Here is a 17,675-nt window from a genome sequence, read left to right as displayed (position 1 = left end):
GAGTAAAGACCAAGGCTTCAAGATGGCCGAACCACCCAGGAAGAGACCTTTGCCTATGCTTGAAGCAGAAGACAAAAATGCTCAAGGTCTAGAGGAAGAGAAGTTGGCTTGAGGCAGAAAGGGCAGCACTCCTGCAAAGTAAAAAAGCTCAACAAGTCATTAAAGGATTTTCGGTTCCCGCCAAAGCAATCAAGGTCCTAAAACACCAAGGATGACCAAGCTGCCTTTAGCAACACCAGAGCCACACGAAGAACAGGAAGAGTTTAACAAACTCGAGGAAGCATAAGCGGCAACAGGATTCGACGAAGTCATGGCACAATCTTGATGTTGATTTTCCCCGAAGAAGGAGTGGACAACTACCATTGAAATCATCACCGCCAGACCTCTCCATGTAAACAACCTCATTAAAAGGGCTGCCTAAACATATGGAGTCCAGCTGGAGTAAGAAAAGTGAGACTTGTGTTTTCTCCTCTAGATCCGAATGCCAGTCAGCAAAGGGAACCTATGTCTCCCAATGCTACCCAGCATATTGGATCAAGGGAAGGAGGTATTTTGGGAACCTTCCACTGCTAAAGCTTTATCACCCAGAGTAGAAAAGAAGTACAAACCATCTACTGAAGACCCGAAATACGTGCAGGGAAATGCCCCAGCTTACTCTATCATTGTAGCAACTAAAAGAAAGTGGAACAACGCACACACCGCCACAGGCACACTACCTGAAAAGGCTCTAATGTACTGTTAAATAGGTATAGCTACCACCAAGGGGATGAGATAGAGTTCCTCATGCAGCACCTCCTAGAAGAGTGCAAAAAGAGGACTAAGGCAATTAGGCAAGAGAGCCTAAACATAGCCAATACATGCCTAAAATCAGCTTTGGGTGCTGCAGACACTGCCAGCAGGCAGATGTGAACAGGCACAGGAGTAAAGAGACATGCTGGTCTCAGAGTGCCGGGGTTCAAGCCAGAGGTACAAGTCCCTGTAATCAATATGTCCTTTACAGGAGATGCCCTGTTAAGACAGGTAGTCGATGACTCCTTGCAACAAAGAAAAACTGAGAACAAAGCAGTGGGGGTTCTATAATACAGAGGCTCATTCAGAAAGGGAGGAAACACAGCTCAAGGACCCACTGACAGTGCTTTTCACATTAGGGCAGCAACCGCAAGGCACCTCACACCAGATCACGTATCAACAGTGGCAACATCTAGCTAGATGGTCCTTTTGTGTGTGAGGAAAGAGAATGAGGACAAACTCCCCAAGTGACTTGCCCAACAGTCCTTGCCCCAACATAACTCCAGTGGGAGGCAGAATAAAAAACTACCCCCAGGAGTGTGAAACAATTACCTCAGACAAATCGTGATACAGTGCAGATACTGCATAGAATTTACTGAGGAACCACCTCCAATTCCCCCCAAAATAAAGAAATTTCAAGGGGAAGAGATCATACAACTAAGGAAAGAGGTGAAAGCAGTCTTGCAAAAAAAAGACAGCCATCGAAAGGGTAGCAACACAGGAACTAAACAAGGGAAGCTATTCTTACTTCCTGGACCAGTCCTAGACCTCAGACACTTAAACAGATTCATTCCTACTCAAAACTTCAGGATGACAACACTACAAAGAGGTGTACCACTTCTAAAGAAAGGAGATTGTATGGCAACCTTAGATCTAGAGGACGCCTATCCACACATCCCAATGAATCAAAGACCCAAGAAGTATCTCAGGTTTGTTTTAGACAAGGTGCACAACCAGTTTACAGTGTTGCCTTTCAGCATAAAATCAGCATCATGGGTTTTCACAAAGTGACTCACTACAGTTGCAGTGTACCTAAAAAGGAAGGGTATCCATTTATACCTATACTTAGACAACTAGCAAGTAAAGCTAAAATCAAAGTAGAAGTGCTGAAAAGACATTCAAACAGTAATCACCATAGTAGAACCTCTGGGATTCTCAATATACCACAAAAAGTGGTCACCACAACCAGAACAGGAAAAGGTGTTTCTGGGAGTGACCCTAAACTCGACAGCTCGAGCACACCCTGTCCAGAAGAGGGCACAGATGATTACCGAGCTAGTTCCCCTATACCAGAAGGGGCTGCCCTAGACTGTGAGGACAGTCATGAAACCAATGAGCATGATGGTATGCACACCGCTCAGAACACATGCGACCTTTCCAAGAATGGATCTGCAACAAATGGTCAAAAGCTTCCGGGAGTTGGGAGGTTCTAGTGGTTGTCACAGCAAACATACAGAAGGAAGCACAATGATGGAAATCCAAGGATGTGATGGTAGGAGACTATTCAGGACACCAACTTCAACAGTGACAATCTCAATGGATGCATCCCACAAGGGTTGGCCGGCACACATGGGCAACCTGAAGGTTACGGGGACAATGGACCAAAACAGATGCTCCAAAACGCATCAACTACCTAGAAGTAAAGTTTTCCACATCTGAAGGCATTCCAAATGCACATCACAGGTCAGACTGTGTTAAAACAATCAGACAACACAACAACGATTCACCCTGAGCAAGCTAGCCAACAAGATATGGCAATGAGCAGTACGAAGGAAGATCAAACTGCAGGGAGTCCGCCTAGCAGAAAAACAAAACACAGAGGCAGACAAGCAGCTCCCCCAAATGGTAATTAAATGAGACACTGGGGAAAATAGTATGGGCCTGGGGAAGACCTGAAATAGACCTGTTTTAAAAACAAAGAATGTAAAATGCCCGTGCTTTACCTCCATGTTTTAACTCCACTACCAGAAGGAAATACCCCATCAATAAACTGGTCAGGGAGATTTGCTTATGCCGTTCTCCTATTACCGAAGATGCTGGAGAAAGCAAGACAATCAGGGATGCATCTCATCCTCATAGCACCACAATGGGCCAGACAAACTTGGTACTCAGACTTACAAGAGATGTCCTGGGGCTAAATGATAACAATCAAAGCAGACAAGGATCTGTTAAGTTTACCACCCAGAGCCAATAACAATCAGCCTAGCAGCCTGGCTCCTGAATATTTAGAATTTGGACACCTCCAACTGCTGCCCAGAACAATGGAAACCCTCAAGAAAGCCTACTGCATAAAAACGGTATGCAGCAAAATGGGGAAGATACATTCACTGGTGCACAAATAACAGGTTTTTGGTGTCAAGTACAACACAGGAAACTGTCAACTTTTCTCATCTGCGAGATACAGGGTTAACCTATCCATCCTTAAAGGTATATCTGGCAGCTCTAATAGCCTATACTAGGGGCGCTCCATGTAACCGCTTCCTCACATTCCCAGTGGTGAAGAGATTCTTAGAAGGAGATCAAATTGCTCCACCAAGATCAGTTCCCAACACCATTGTGGAACCTAAATACAGTGCTAATGCAGTTAATGACGAAGGCCTTTGAACCTATGCACAAAACAGATCTATAATCACTAATGCTTAAGACAGCATTTCTAATCGCAGTCACATCGTTAAGCTGAGTAAGTGAACTGCAGGCACTAACAATACAGGAACCATATACACCAAGTACACAGGGACAAGGTAACTAACCCACAGTTTATGCCAAAGGTGGTAACCCAGTTTTATGTTACCTAAAGTATTCAGCTGTCCTCTTTCTTTGAAGAGCAGACAGAAAGAACCTTTGATGTAAAGAGGGCTTTAATGGACTATCTGCAAGAAACAAATGATTTCTAAAGGAAATCCGTTATTTGTCTCATTTGCCAAAGCAACCAAGGGTTCCCCAGTAACTAAATGAAGACTTTCAGTATGGACTGTGGAAGCAATGCAGACTTGCTAATCTTGAGCAGGGATGATAATGCCCACATGCCAAAGATCCCATTCAACATGAAAAAAGGGCACAACAATTGCATTCCTAGCAAATGTACCAATGGAGGCAGTCTGCTCAGCAGCAACATGGTGTTTAAAAATTGGGTTTCTAGTTGGCAGAGGTATGCACCCTGTCCAATTAGGTACCACAGTCTTAGTCCGGGAAAGTCACAACAGAACCTAAATTATCCTGTGCTCACCCTCTGGTAGCTTGGCACAGAGCAGGCAGGCTTAGCTTAGAAGGCAAAGCAAAAAGTACTCCACACCAGTTTAGGAAAATAGATAATATTTATCTGAATAAAATAAGACCGAAACAACACAAATCCAATATGCACAGGTCAAGATACCACTTTTTAAAGGTTTAAATGAGTCTTAATCCGTAAGAATCAGAGATTGTATCCTTTTAATACACAGTACCTGGAATGTGTCAGAAATTATGATGGAGAAGAAGAGATGCGTTGAAGTAAAGTGATGGCATTTTTTTTTTTTTTCGGCACGACAATGGTGCATTGTTTCATTCCATGCTGCAAAGCGATGCATAGGTTTCCAGGAGCGCAGGCTTGGTTCTTCACTGGGATAGTTTGACACCTAGGGACGGTGCATGGAAAGCCCAGAATGCGTTGAGCAGAGAAAACAGGCGCTGTGTCGATCCGGCAGGTGTTGTGGTGATCTGCTGTATTTTATTTCAATCCAAGCCCTTGGGGAGCACTTGAGGAGGAAGGCAAAGTCCTTCCAGCAGAATTGGGGGAGGAAGTTGGGGGCAGCAGAGCAAAAACAGCCCAGAAGTCCTTCCAGCAAAGCATTCCAGATAAGTAGCCAGGCAGTCCCTCTGACAGTCCAGTTGTAGGTCCAGAAGTGTATGATATGGTGGAGTCACAGACCCAGTGTATCTATATATCCCCAAAAGTGCATTTGAAGTGGAGGAAACTTCAAAGAGAGGTTTTGAAGTGCCAAAGGTCCCCTTTCAACCAAACCGTGGGTGGTGGTGGTGGAGGGGGGGTGTTTATCAGTCAGTCCTTTGTGTGAGGGCAGGCCACTGACCTTTTAAGTGCAGGGATGTGGAATTCCTATGGGACATCTTGTTTGGGGTCAAGGGCTACAAGTTTTTATGTTTACTTTGTCCTTGGGACAAGTAGGCCCAACCCCCTGCAGCACAAACCCTTTGGCTGCCTGATTACAGAGAGTGGAACTCTCTGCAGTTGAGTTAATGTGTTTCCAAAAGATAATGCTGTTCGAACTTGTATTTATGGTTCATTATTTGAAAGTCTTCATTATTAGGGTGAGTGCTGTAAATAAATGTTTTAAGGTCACACTTCACTACTGACGTTGGTTCCAGTACAAAAAAAAAAAAAACGTGTATACACATGTTTGAAAAGTTTAGGCTATGAGGCTAAGTATAATGCTCCCAGAATGCTCTCTGATTATATGCAAATGAAGTGTCATTTAGTAAAATGTGTTGATGCATGCTAGTATTTCCCAAAAATATTTCTAATGGAAAATCAGTGTAACCATTTTCAACACGATTATGGGAAGCATGAAAATAAACAAACACTGACAAAGCCAACTGATCTGACATATTTTTATAAGTCTTTTAGTTTCATCAATGCGTGTCTTGTTTTGACATGGCTTTTGTAACACTTTATTGTTGTGGGAGCTACCAGGCCCTCAACATTGTAACAAACACTGGCAAACCCCCCCAAAAAAGTTTTTGAACTCTCTAAAAGCACACCAGCGGCATAACAAAGGCCCCGCAGCCGCCCTCCAGGGGGCCCCTTCAGCACAGCACCTGCCCTGAGTGAGTCTGGAGAGGGGGCTCCTCCATGTTCTTTACAAAGGGGCACCCTCCAGTTTAGTTACGTCACTGATTGCCACTGTAGTTCCTGACACTGAACAAAACTACTTTGTGTGGCAATATGCTCCTTGTGGAAGAGCAGAATGCGATCACTCACAGTAAAGCCGGCCGAAAGAGAGAGAAATAGAAGTTTAATAAAAACAAAATGTCTTTGTTAACACCAGACCTAATTAGGGACCAAGACCCACATGTAGGTAGCTTTTTGCATGTCGCAAACAGCGACTTTCGCTGTTTGCGACATGCAAAAAGCACACTGCGATGCACAAACCCAGTTTTGCGATTCGGTAACCTGGTTACCGAATCGCAAAACGGGTTTGCGACTCGCAATTAGTAAGGGGTGTTCCCTTCCTAATTGCGACTCGCAGTGCAATGTAGGATTGTTTTGTGACCGCGAACGCGGGTGCAAACCAATCGCAGTTTGCACCCATTTCAAATGGGTGCTAACACTTTCGCAAAAGGGAAGGGATCCACATGGGACCCCTTCCCCATTGTGAATGTCACTGTAAGCATTTTTTCAGAGCAGGCAGTGGTCCTGTGGACCACTGCCTGCTCTGAAAAAATGAAACGAAAACGTTTCATTTTTCATTTTTGTTATGCATCTCGTTTTCCTTTAAGGAAAACGGGCTGCATTACAAAAAAAAAAAACTGCTTTATTGAAAAGCAGTCACAGACATGGTGGTCTGCTGTCTCCAGCAGGCCACCATCCCTGTGAGGGCCGCCATTCGCGAGGGGGTCCCAAATTGCGACCCACCTCATGATTATTCATGAGGTGGGCATTTGCGAAGCCCTTGTGAATCACAGATGGTGTCAGGGACACCATCCTACATTCGGATTTGCGACTCGCAATTTGCAGGTCGCAAATCTGAACCTACCTACATGTGGCCCCAAATTCTTAAAGAAAGTCACAAAAGTGCACCCATGGTATATGTTGTACCCTATAAAATATTTGTGAACTGTATTTTAGCATGGGTAAATTCGATGTGTAGATTTGCTCATGTAAAAATCTATTGAGCATTTGCAAGTTCATTTTCCCTCCAGCCACTTTCTTCCCAACCCTGGAAGAAGTTATAATTCTGCCATTGTCAGGAGTAAATGTCCAACCTTTCTTATTATGGGAAAATATTAGAGAGAAGCTGGTAAAAATCTTTAAAACATGCAGGTTAGTAGGTTTGCAGACTCAAAGGCATTCCAGCCCTAGAACTATTGCTTACTGCTTCCTCCAGCCCCAGTATGCAGATCTGCAGAAAGGTGGCAAAATAAGGAAATTGTTACAGTAGGGATTGAAACTGCAAGTATTTAAGCCCTACTATGGTAGTAGCCCTGGCATAATCAGAGAGGCTATTATCAGAGCACTTACATAATGAGATTGCTGCCATAATTTGTCGCCACACTACATGGCACCAAAGGGACAAGTAGATCTTTTTACAGGACAAGTAGATTTGAGAAGCAACCTGTCCACTGGACAAGTAGATATTTTAATAAATTCCACACCCCTGAAGTGTGAGAGCCCCTTCACCCTTCCTAGCAGGGAAACCCATCTGCGCAGATGCAGCTGAGTGTCCTGTGTTTATGGCTGTCGGGGTGGAATACATAAGGGGAGCGGTAAACCAGCACAGACCAAACCTGGAATGGAGACAAGTGTTAAGGCAGAGATGGCAGTAACTGCAGAGAAATGCCTACTTTCTAAAAGTGGCATTTCTGAAAAAGTAATGTAGAATCCAACTTCACCAGTTAAGTAGGACTTCTCACTATCATTCCAACTATACCAAATATGACAAGTCTTTCTCTCAGATCAGAAATTACCACTGAAAAGCATATAAGGGAATCACTAATGCGAGCCTATGAGAGGAGTAGGCTTCACAGTAGTGAAAAAATACTTTGGGGGTTTTTCACTACCAGGACATGTAAAACTGAATACAGATCCTGCCTTTTACTTACATAGCACCCTACCCTATGGGTTACCTAGGGCCTACCTTAGGGGTGACTTCTATGGAAGAAAAGGGTAATTTAAGGCTTGGCAAGTAGTTTTAAAGTCTAAGTCGAAGTGGCAGTCTTAGGAAGCTGGCCTGGTGTTTGGTGAGTACCTATGGAGTTATCACCTTATACCAGGTCCGGGTATCCCCTATTAGTGAAGTGTAGGCAGTGTCCAGGAAGTCAGTGCTCCCTAGAGGTAGCTGTGAATGAGCAGGCAAGACTTATCTAGGAGACATGCAGAGCTTATGCAATGCCACTATAGTCACACAGCACTATCACACATGAAAGAACCACACAGTGTTACAAAAATAAATGTACTTTATTAGGGTAACAAATAGAATACTATGAGGCAGTCCCCCCAACTGAAGGTGAGTAAACACACTAAGTATATACACAATAGCAAACAGTGAAGAGCATAAAAAGCAATAAGCATTGGCAAAGTATTAGAAAACAGTGTAGTCCCTAGGGGAGGGTGTAGGAAGTTGGCTCTGTATGTACTATTTCAAAGTAAGAAATAGCATGCACAGAGTCCAACGGTTCCCCTTAGAGGTAAGATAGTGGCAAAAAGATAATTCTAATGCTCTATTTTGTGGTAGTGTGGTCGAGCAGTAGGCTTATCAGAGGAGTAGTGTTAAGCATTTGTTGTACACCCACAGGCAATAAATGAGGAACACACACTCGGAGACAATTCCAGGCCAATAGGTTTTTGTATAGAAAAATATATTTTCTTAGTTTATTTTAAGAACCACAGGTTCAAGATTTACAAGTAATACTTCAAATGAAAGGTATTTCATGTAGGAACTTTAGGAACTTTGAATTAACAAAATAGCATATACAGTTTTCACATAAATCACGTATAGCGATTTTAAAACTAGACAGTGCAACTTTCAACAGTTCCTGGCGGAGGTAAGTGTTTTAGTTTTTGCAGGTAAGTGAACCACCTACGGGGTTCAAGTTTGGGTCCAAGGTAGCCCACCGTTGGGGGTTCAGAGCAACCCCAAAGTTACCACACCAGCAGCTCAGGACCGGTCAGGTGCAGAGGTCAAAGTGGTGCCCAAAACACAAAAGCTTCAATGGAGAAAGGGGTGCCCCGGTTCCAGTCTGCCAGCAGATAAGTACCCGTGTCTTCGGAGGGCAGACCAGGGGGGTTTTGTAGGGCACCGGAGGGGGACACAAGTCCACACAAAAAGTACACCCTCAGCAGCACGAGGGCAGCCGGGTGCAGTGTGTAAACAGGCGTCAGGTTCACAATAGAAATCAATGGGAGACCAAGGGGTCTCTTCAGCGATGCAGGCAAGGGGGGGGACTCCTTGGGGTAGCCACCACCTGGGCAAGGGAGAGGGCCACCTGGGGGTCGCTCCTGCACTGGAGGTTGGATCCTTCAGGTCCTGGCGGCTGCGGGTGCAGTGTCTTTACCAGGCGTCGGGTCTTTGAAGCAGGCGGTCAGGGAGCCTCGGGATTCCCTCTGCAGGCGTCGTTGTGGGGGCTCAGGGGGGTCAACTCTGGCTACTCACGGTCTCGTAGTCGCCGGGGAGTCCTCCCTGTGGTGTTTGTTATCCACAAGTCGAGCCGGGGGCGTCGGGTGCAGAGTGCAAAGTCTCACGCTTCCAGCGGGAAACGCAAGTTCTTTCAAAGTTGCTTCTTTGTTGCAAAGTCGCAGTCTTTGGGTAACAGAGCTGCTGTCCTCAGGAGTTCTTGGTCCTTCTAGATGCAGGGTAGTCCTCTGAGGCTTCAGAGGTTGCTGGACCCTGGGAACGCGTCGCTGGAGCAGTGTCTTTAGAAGTGGGGAGACAGGCCGGTAGAGCTGGGGCCAAAGCAGTTGGTGTCTCTGTCTTCTCTGCAGGTTTTTCAGTTCAACAGTCCTCTTCTTCTTAGGTTGCAGGAATCTATCTTGCTGTGTTCTGGGAGCCCCTAAATTTAGGGGTGTGTTTAGGTCTGGGGGGTTAGTAGCCAATGGCTACTAGCCCTGAGAGTGGCTACACCCTCTTTGTGCCTCCTCCCTGAGGGGAGGGGGGCACATCCCTATCCCTATTGGGGGAATCCTCCATCTGCAAAATGGAGGATTTCTAAAAGTCATAGTCACCTCAGCTCAGGACACCTTAGGGGCTGTCCTGACTGGCCAGTGACTCCTCCTTGTTTTTCTCATTATCTCTCCTGGACTTGCTGCCAAAAGTGGGGGCTGTGTCCAGGGGGCGGGCATCTCCACTGGCTGGAGTGCCCTGGGGCATTGTAACACGAAGCCTGAGCCTTTGAGGCTCACTGCTAGGTGTTACAGTTCCTGCAGGGGGGAGGTGTGAAGCACCTCCACCCAGAGCAGGCTTTTGTTTCTGTCCTCAGAGAGCACAAAGGCTCTCACCACATGGGGTCAGAAACTCGTCTCTCAGCAGCAGGCTGGCACAGACCAGTCAGTCCTGCACTGAACAATTGGGTAAAATACAGGGGGCATCTCTAAGATGCCCTCTGTGTGCATTTTTTAAATAAATCCAACACTGGCATCAGTGTGGGTTTATTATTCTGAGAAGTTTGATACCAAACTTCCCAGTATTGAGTGTAGCCATTATGGAGCTGTGGAGTTCGTTTTTGACAGACCCCCAGACCATATATTCTTATGGCTACCCTGCACTTACAATGTCTAAGGTTTTGCTTAGACACTGTAGGGGCATAGTGCTCATGCACCTATGCCCTCACCTGTGGTATAGTGCACCCTGCCTTAGGGCTGTACGGCCTGCTAGAGGGGTGACTTACCTATGCCACAGGCAGTGTGAGGTTGGCATGGCACCCTGAGGGGAGTGCCATGTCGACCTAGTCATTTTCTCTCCACCAGCACACACAAGCTGGCAAGCAGTGTGTCTGTGCTGAGTAAGGGGTCCCTAGGGTGGCATAAGACATGCTGCAGTCCTTAGAGACCTTCCCTGGCATCAGGGCCCTTGGTACCAGGGGTACCAGTTACAAGGGACTTGCCTGGGTGCCAGGGTTGTGCCAATTGTGGAGACAATGGTACATTTTAGCTGAAAGAACACTGGTGCTGGGGCCTGGTTAGCAGGGTCCCAGCACACTTCTCAGTCAAGTCAGCATCAGTATCAGGCAAAAAATGGGGGGTAACTGCAACAGGCAGCCATTTCCTTACAGAGGGCCAAACCATATACTAAATAATTGGAATGTGAGATACAGTCATCCACCCATGGATGTGGAATTGGGTAGAGGGGAGCTGAAGGAACTTAGAACCCCAAGAGGTGACTACCAGAGTGACCCCAGCAAACAGGAGAGCAGAGGTAAGTGCCTGGTTTCCCCTAAACCCAATAGGAGGACACAAAAGGATTGGGGAAAACCCAAAGCAAGACTAGAAAAACCCGAAAGTGGATTCTGGCAGTAGAGAACCTGCAAAGGAAGGGGACCAAGTCCAGTTCGTGCTGAAGTATCCGGTTGTGGCAGGAGTCACTACCCACCCTTCTGTGGATGCAGGACCAGGTCAATGGGGGATGAAGACCAGCTGTGCAGCACAGGAGACAGAGGAGCGCCTAAAGTGATGCAGTTGGTGTCCCACGTTGGCTGTCTGATTGCAGTGGGTCAGTGATGCAGGAAGACCAATAACAAGCCTGGCAAATACAGAAGAGGACGAACATGAGTTGCAATGCTGAAGAGGACCAGCAAGGCCCAGGGGACTTGACACACAAAGGGGATTCTGGGGTGGCCCTCAGCAGTGGGGAAAGTCATAAGAAGAGAAGGCAGCCCTCACAAGCATTCCACTGGCAGCAAGCACAGCAGTCACAGTGAGGCCCACTCAGCACACCTGAAGAGGATTCCCACATTGCTGGAGCAGCTGAGAGGAGACTGTGCTTGGCAGGAAGAAGTGCTGGGAGCTGGAGCTACACAAAGCCTGAAGATCCCTTGAAGGAGGAGCAAACAAGCCTTGGTAGCTGCAAGAGTCATAGTGCACAGGGGTACTGTCCTGCAAGGAGAGGTAAGGGCTCACCGTCTCTCAAGTTGGACAGCTGGCAGAGAGGACCAAGGAGACCACTCCAGAACATGACCTGTGATGCAAGATCTTCGCAGCTCGGGAGTAGAGAAGATCCACGCAGCCAGTAGTCGTTGCAGTTGGTGCCTGCAGATACAGGAGAGTGACTCCTTCCCTCCAAGGGACATTTTTTCTTACTTCTTGTTGCAGGCTGGAGCCTCATTGACCTCCGAGGTTGCACAGCCAGGGAAATGTTGCAGTTGCTGGAAGGAGCGGAGAAACAATGTTGCAAAGCGGAGTCGTTGCTGAAATTGCAGAATGTTGGTTCCTGTAGAGTCCAGTTGCGGTTCCAGTGGCCAGAAGATGAAGTAAATGATGCAGAGGAGTCCTGCTTGAATCTTGCACTTCGAATCTGAGGACCCACCCAAGAGGGAGACCTTAAATAGCCCAGGAAAGGGGTTTGGTCACCTAGCAGGGTGAACACCTATTGGGAGGGGGCTGTGATGTCCCTTACCTGACCTGACCTGGCCACTCAGATGCTCCCATGGGCCTCTGCTACCTTGGATTCACGAAGGCAGAATCAAGGGGCCACCTGGAGGAGCTCTGGGCACCACCCCGGGGTTGGTGATGGACAGGTGAGTGGTCATCCCCTTTCCGTTGTCCAGTATTGCGCCAGAGCTGGGACCGGGGTTCCCAGGACTGGTGCAAACCTGTTTATGTAAGGAAGGCACCAAATGTGCCCTTCAAAGCATACCGGTGGCTTGGGGAGGCTACCCCTCCCAAGCCATGTAACACCTATTTCCAAGGGACAGCGGTTACCTCCCTCTCCCACAAGAAATCCCTTGTCTCGACCTGGTTAAGCAGCAGGAGGGCAGAGACCTGTCTGAGGGGTGGCAGCAGCTTGGTGTGCCCAGAAAACCCACGATGACTGGTAGGAGCAATGCTGGGGTTCCTTAAAGGAGCCCCCAGAGTGCATGGAATCAGGCAACCAATACTGGCAACAGTATTGGAGTTTGGTTCCAACATGTTTCATTCCAAACATGCTCAGGTTTGGAGTTACCTTATTGTAGCTGGACACAGGTAGTTACCTGGGTACAGTACATGGGACAAATGGCTCCCCCAGTGTAATGGAGATGGGGTTTATAGGGGCACCTCTGCTCATGCAGGGGTGTCTTCACACACCGGTACCTGCACCCACATTAAGAGCTAGGAGGGTCTACCATAGGTGTGACTTACAGTGACCTGGTGCAGTGATCTGTAATGAAAGGGTGCATACACCGCTTCACGCAGACTGCTGTGGCAGGCCTACAGGCACATTTTGTATGGATTCCCATGGGTAGCACTACATGCTGCAGCCCCTGGGGAATCCCTGGTGCCCCAATGCCCTGGGTACCCAAGTACAATATACAAGGGACTTATATGGGGGCACAGGTATGCCAATTGTGGGGTGTGTAAAGTTCCAAGCAACCAAATTTAGAGGGAGAGTGCACAATCACTGGGGTAGTAGTTAGCAGGATCCCAGTGAAAACAGTCAAAGCATACTGACAGCAGGCAAAACGTGGGGGTAACCATCCCGAAAAGAGGTTACTTTCCTACATCAGTGAAACTGCACACAGAGGCCTAGCAATGGCAGACCTGAGACATGGTTAAGGGGCTACTGATGTGGGTGGCACAATTTGCGCTGTATGCCCACTAGTAGCATTTAATTTACAAGCCTTGGGCACATCTAGTGCACTTTACTAGGGTCTGCTAGGCAAATTAAATATGCCTGTTGGATATGTGCCAATGTTACCATATTTAGTAGGGATGGGAGCACAAGCAATTTAGCACTGGTCAACAGTGGTAAAGTGCGCAGTCCTAAAACCAACAAATATTAGATCAGAAAAATAGAGGGAGGCACGGAAAACATTGGGGAAAGACCACTGTTGGGTCTAACAATGGGCATTTCCACAAACCTTTGAAAAACATTGTGTGGATATCCAAATGAACAAGGAAGCACAGGTGGACACAAAGTACTACAACACCTGTTTGCTAACACTTCCTAATTTCATCCCAGCCAACCCGTGTACAGTAACAATCTAATGCACAGCATGTGAATCCAGGAAAGGGTTTGTGCTACAAAACAAAATGGTTACTTACCAGTAGAAGCTGTTTTGCACCTTAAAGAGTTTTCTGGATTTACATGTGACCCACCTACCTACCTGGAAATGGGAAATGATGCAACTAAGTGGGAAAGAAAAGAACAAGAAGGAAGTATACCAGAAAAGAAAGAAAAAATAATCCAAAGATGGTGACTATGCACAGGAACATCCAGGACACTACCTGACATCACACAGGTGATGGACATCCCACCAAATGGTGGTCGACGCCCACAGGAAAAGAAAAAGGCCATTCCAAAACCAATCTCTAGGTGGTGGAATAATGTTCAGCATGGGATTCCAGGAAACTCTCCAAGCTGCAAAACTACTCGTACTGTAACCTATGTTCTCAACAGGGTGCACGCCTGCACACGCACCCTGCAACACTGAAGGGCCCAGAGTTCTTCATAGAACGTGCAGGTCACATCACAAACCAGTAGAGTCTTTGTTGTAGCTGCATGTCTTTTGCACTAGCACATGAAAACTAGTATGTTGCTTGGGCACTGCAAAAAGGGTCAAGGAACCCAGCTGGGAAGGAGATCGACGTGTAATTAGCCTAGAGGAGGAGAATATACATGGGTCTTCTGAGAGATTGAAAAGGATTGCTCACTAACAGGGTTCATTCACAGAGAGCCTGGGGCTCATTTTCTGATGTTTGCTTTCCCATTTCCCATCGACTCAACCCCCTCCTCCCCCCCCCCCCCCAACACTCCTGGTGAGCAACCCTAAATGTCTAGCTTAGGGAACAAAACACAGAGAGAAAACAGGTGGGCGTTTGGTATAAATAGCGCTTAATGCTGAGGAAGACCAGTCCCTAAGCGCCGTTCGAAGAGTAAACAGCAAACCTTACAATGCGTTCTCCTACTGCCCAAAGCTTCCCTGTTTCAGAATGTCGTATTATTATATTATTGCATTGAGACACATTTATCAAAAGTGATAGTTATCAGAACTGAAGTTTTAAAACATTAACTTTAACACATTTAGGACTTTGGCTCTGACACAGTGGAAGGGGCTGGTCAGTATATGGTATACCCAGCGTGTGGCCTACATTCTTTTTACACCTTGAGCAACATAGTGGTGGGCGTGTCAACAAATTAACAAGGATAGCAGAGTCCAGCCAAGGGTAGGCTCATACAACAGACGAGTCAAAATGGGATAAGGTGTCTTTAAACTTCAGTAAAGTGTTGTTTTTTTTTCTTCTTTTTTTAGCACATGGAAGCTTTCCACCTTATTCAGGGCCACTGGAATTATACAGCAGGAGAGGGTCAAATTATGTGGCAGGCTTGAGTAAGCTATACGTCGAGAAAAGGCAAATTATGTGGCAATATGCAGCACATTTTGAGATTGTATTAATTCATTATTGTTTCATTTTTAAGCTCATTAACAAAGTCTGGGCATTAGTTGAACCTCCTTAGTACCAGTTTAACACCCAAATATAGTAATAAGCTACAGACAGATGTCCAGTCAACCTTTGCAAAGGGTCTTCCACTGTGCAGCAAAATGGGTCTCAGCGGTTTTAGTAACTTTTGAACAGTTTGAGCTGAAAACATTTTTTTTTTAGTAAAAACGACAGATTATGCGGCAGATGATGAATTATGTGGCAAATGGAGCAAATCAACAACTATGCGTAAATCGCTACTGGTGCACAAGTTGCAGAACTCCAGTAGCTCTGACCTTAGTGCATCAGATTGGTTTTACAGTATTTATTAAAAGTGAGTTTTTAAACATGCACTGAGAAACCTTCCTGCCCCACCCTGATGACAATGCTATTAGTACACTATGAGGCAAGTCAGCTGTCATGTGTACCTTATACATAGACTAGATTCTTATTATAAATAGAACAGCATTTTAGGTTATTAATTCAGGAGGCTTTTTTTTTACAGAGCACAACCTGAATTGACATATTCCAAAGTGTTTTCTATGTTCTAATGAACAAAAAGGAGGTTTGGTGAAATAAAATATTTACCTTTTATCACACAATTAGGTATACCAAGGAAGCTGTGATCGATCCCAGATTTTCTAGTTTCACACTGCAATCAGACTACTAGATCTGTATCTCTGACATCAAAAGTTACTACTTTGTTTGTAACTCTTGGAAGATGAGATTAGAGAGTAGAGGACAAGCAGAATTCACATTTTATTTTTGGCATGTTTACACAGCACATAGCTTGAACCTAACCCAAGGACATAAGCATTCTCAGAACAGAAACCATCTGCTAAAAACGTTTTTTTTTCCAGCACAATGAAATTGTCAGAGATGTGAACCGTGTTTCCCATATGACATGGTAGGCAGCTATAGCTACGAGGCCACATTGCCTCCTGCAAAAGTTTGACTCATTTTGGGCTTGAAGGCCCAAGAGGACCTCGAGCTGAGCCAGAGCTAAGCACCCGGATTAAGCTTTCAGTGGCTCGCCCACCTCTAATGCAACCTTATACATTATTAAAACAAACGAAGCAGGATTATTTACAGCACACACCATAGACTCATATAGTTGAATGTTCTGTTACTTGTAATAATGAAGAAAAAGGAGGCCCAATGAAATAAAATATTTGCACAGAATCACACAATTTGATGAAATAGGAATAGTGTTGTGTTCATTTTCCATAATGTTGCAGCCTTCAGGACCTCTATTGCCTCCTGCACCACCACCTTCTCACGCACCACCTCCACTGTCTGTACAGTCAACAGGGGATCTTCACATTCTTTTTACTGGCCTGGCTGTACCTTGAGCCTTGCTGATCTTTGAGGCATCACTTGACACACAGCCCACAGACGACCGGTGGGACGACTGACATTGCGCTGCCCCTCCAACCACATGGGAGGCAAAGGTTTGAATCATTGGTCCTTAAATGCAAATCCCTAGAACAGCACCATGGCTTACCATGAGGTGATCCCACGGGCTGCCGCCTTCATAAGGTGGATATGCATGTCCTCCATCAAGGAAGATGAGTTCCTGGTGCAGGTAAAATGCAAATCAAAATGCTCCAACTCTTGCCATACTAAATGCATGCTAAAATCACTCCTGATTCCTTGAAACAGCCAGCCAAAGCCAAAATCATAACACGTAGGGTTGAGAAAAAATAGACCTCCCCCTCACCCAGTCCACATCAGGGTGCACGTACCACCTGACTTGATAGTGATGCATACAGCACACAAGTGGGCTTCTGCTCAGTCCACTGGTGACTGACCTTTGCCTGGCTTGGAGTGGATGAAGCTTCACACTGATTGCAAGAGGGTGGCAACAACCATTGAAGAATATCCAATTCTAGGGGCCTCCTCTCCCACAGTGACCAGCTAGTTTGGCAGCTGGAGGAATTCAGGTAGAAGGGAGAGGAAATATTCTCAGAGTGCAAGACCATCTCCAATGCCATTATCCATTGCGCCCTTGACTCCATGGACATGGCTTTTTGGAGGCATCAATACCAGAGCCCTTATTTGATGCCATGCTTGACTCCATGTTTCAACTTAAAACTGAGGTTAAGCAGGATCTTCTGAACCTGCCATTCGATGGGAAACTGTTTGGGCCGCAAGTTGACGAGAGGGTACACATGGGTTGCCTATAGAGTCAACAACACTAAGGGCAAGAGTGAAGGTGGCTGCAGTAAGAGAGCTGCCACCTCCAAGCAGTGTCTCAGTCCACCTCCCCCTGATCACACAACACGTGTTAGGGGAGGCTGCACAATTTCCTTCCTCGCTAGGAGAAAATCACATCAGACCAGTGGGCGTTAGTAGTGGTTTGCCACTGCTGCAGCCTAGAACTTCTCTCATCCTCACCTTGCCCCAACATCTTCAACAGGGAACATCTCAACCTCTTGCTTTTTCAAAAAGGCACAATAGAACAAGTGCCTCCCCATCGTTCAGTAAAGAGAGTTTACTCTGTACTTCCTCATTTTAAAGGACAGCTCCTCTGCTCCAGCAAGGAGACTACATGATGGTGTTA

Source organism: Pleurodeles waltl, chromosome 4_2 (assembly GCF_031143425.1).
Source record: "Pleurodeles waltl isolate 20211129_DDA chromosome 4_2, aPleWal1.hap1.20221129, whole genome shotgun sequence".
Taxonomy (NCBI): Eukaryota; Metazoa; Chordata; class Amphibia; order Caudata; family Salamandridae; genus Pleurodeles; species Pleurodeles waltl.
This window is presented reverse-complemented; position numbering follows the sequence as displayed.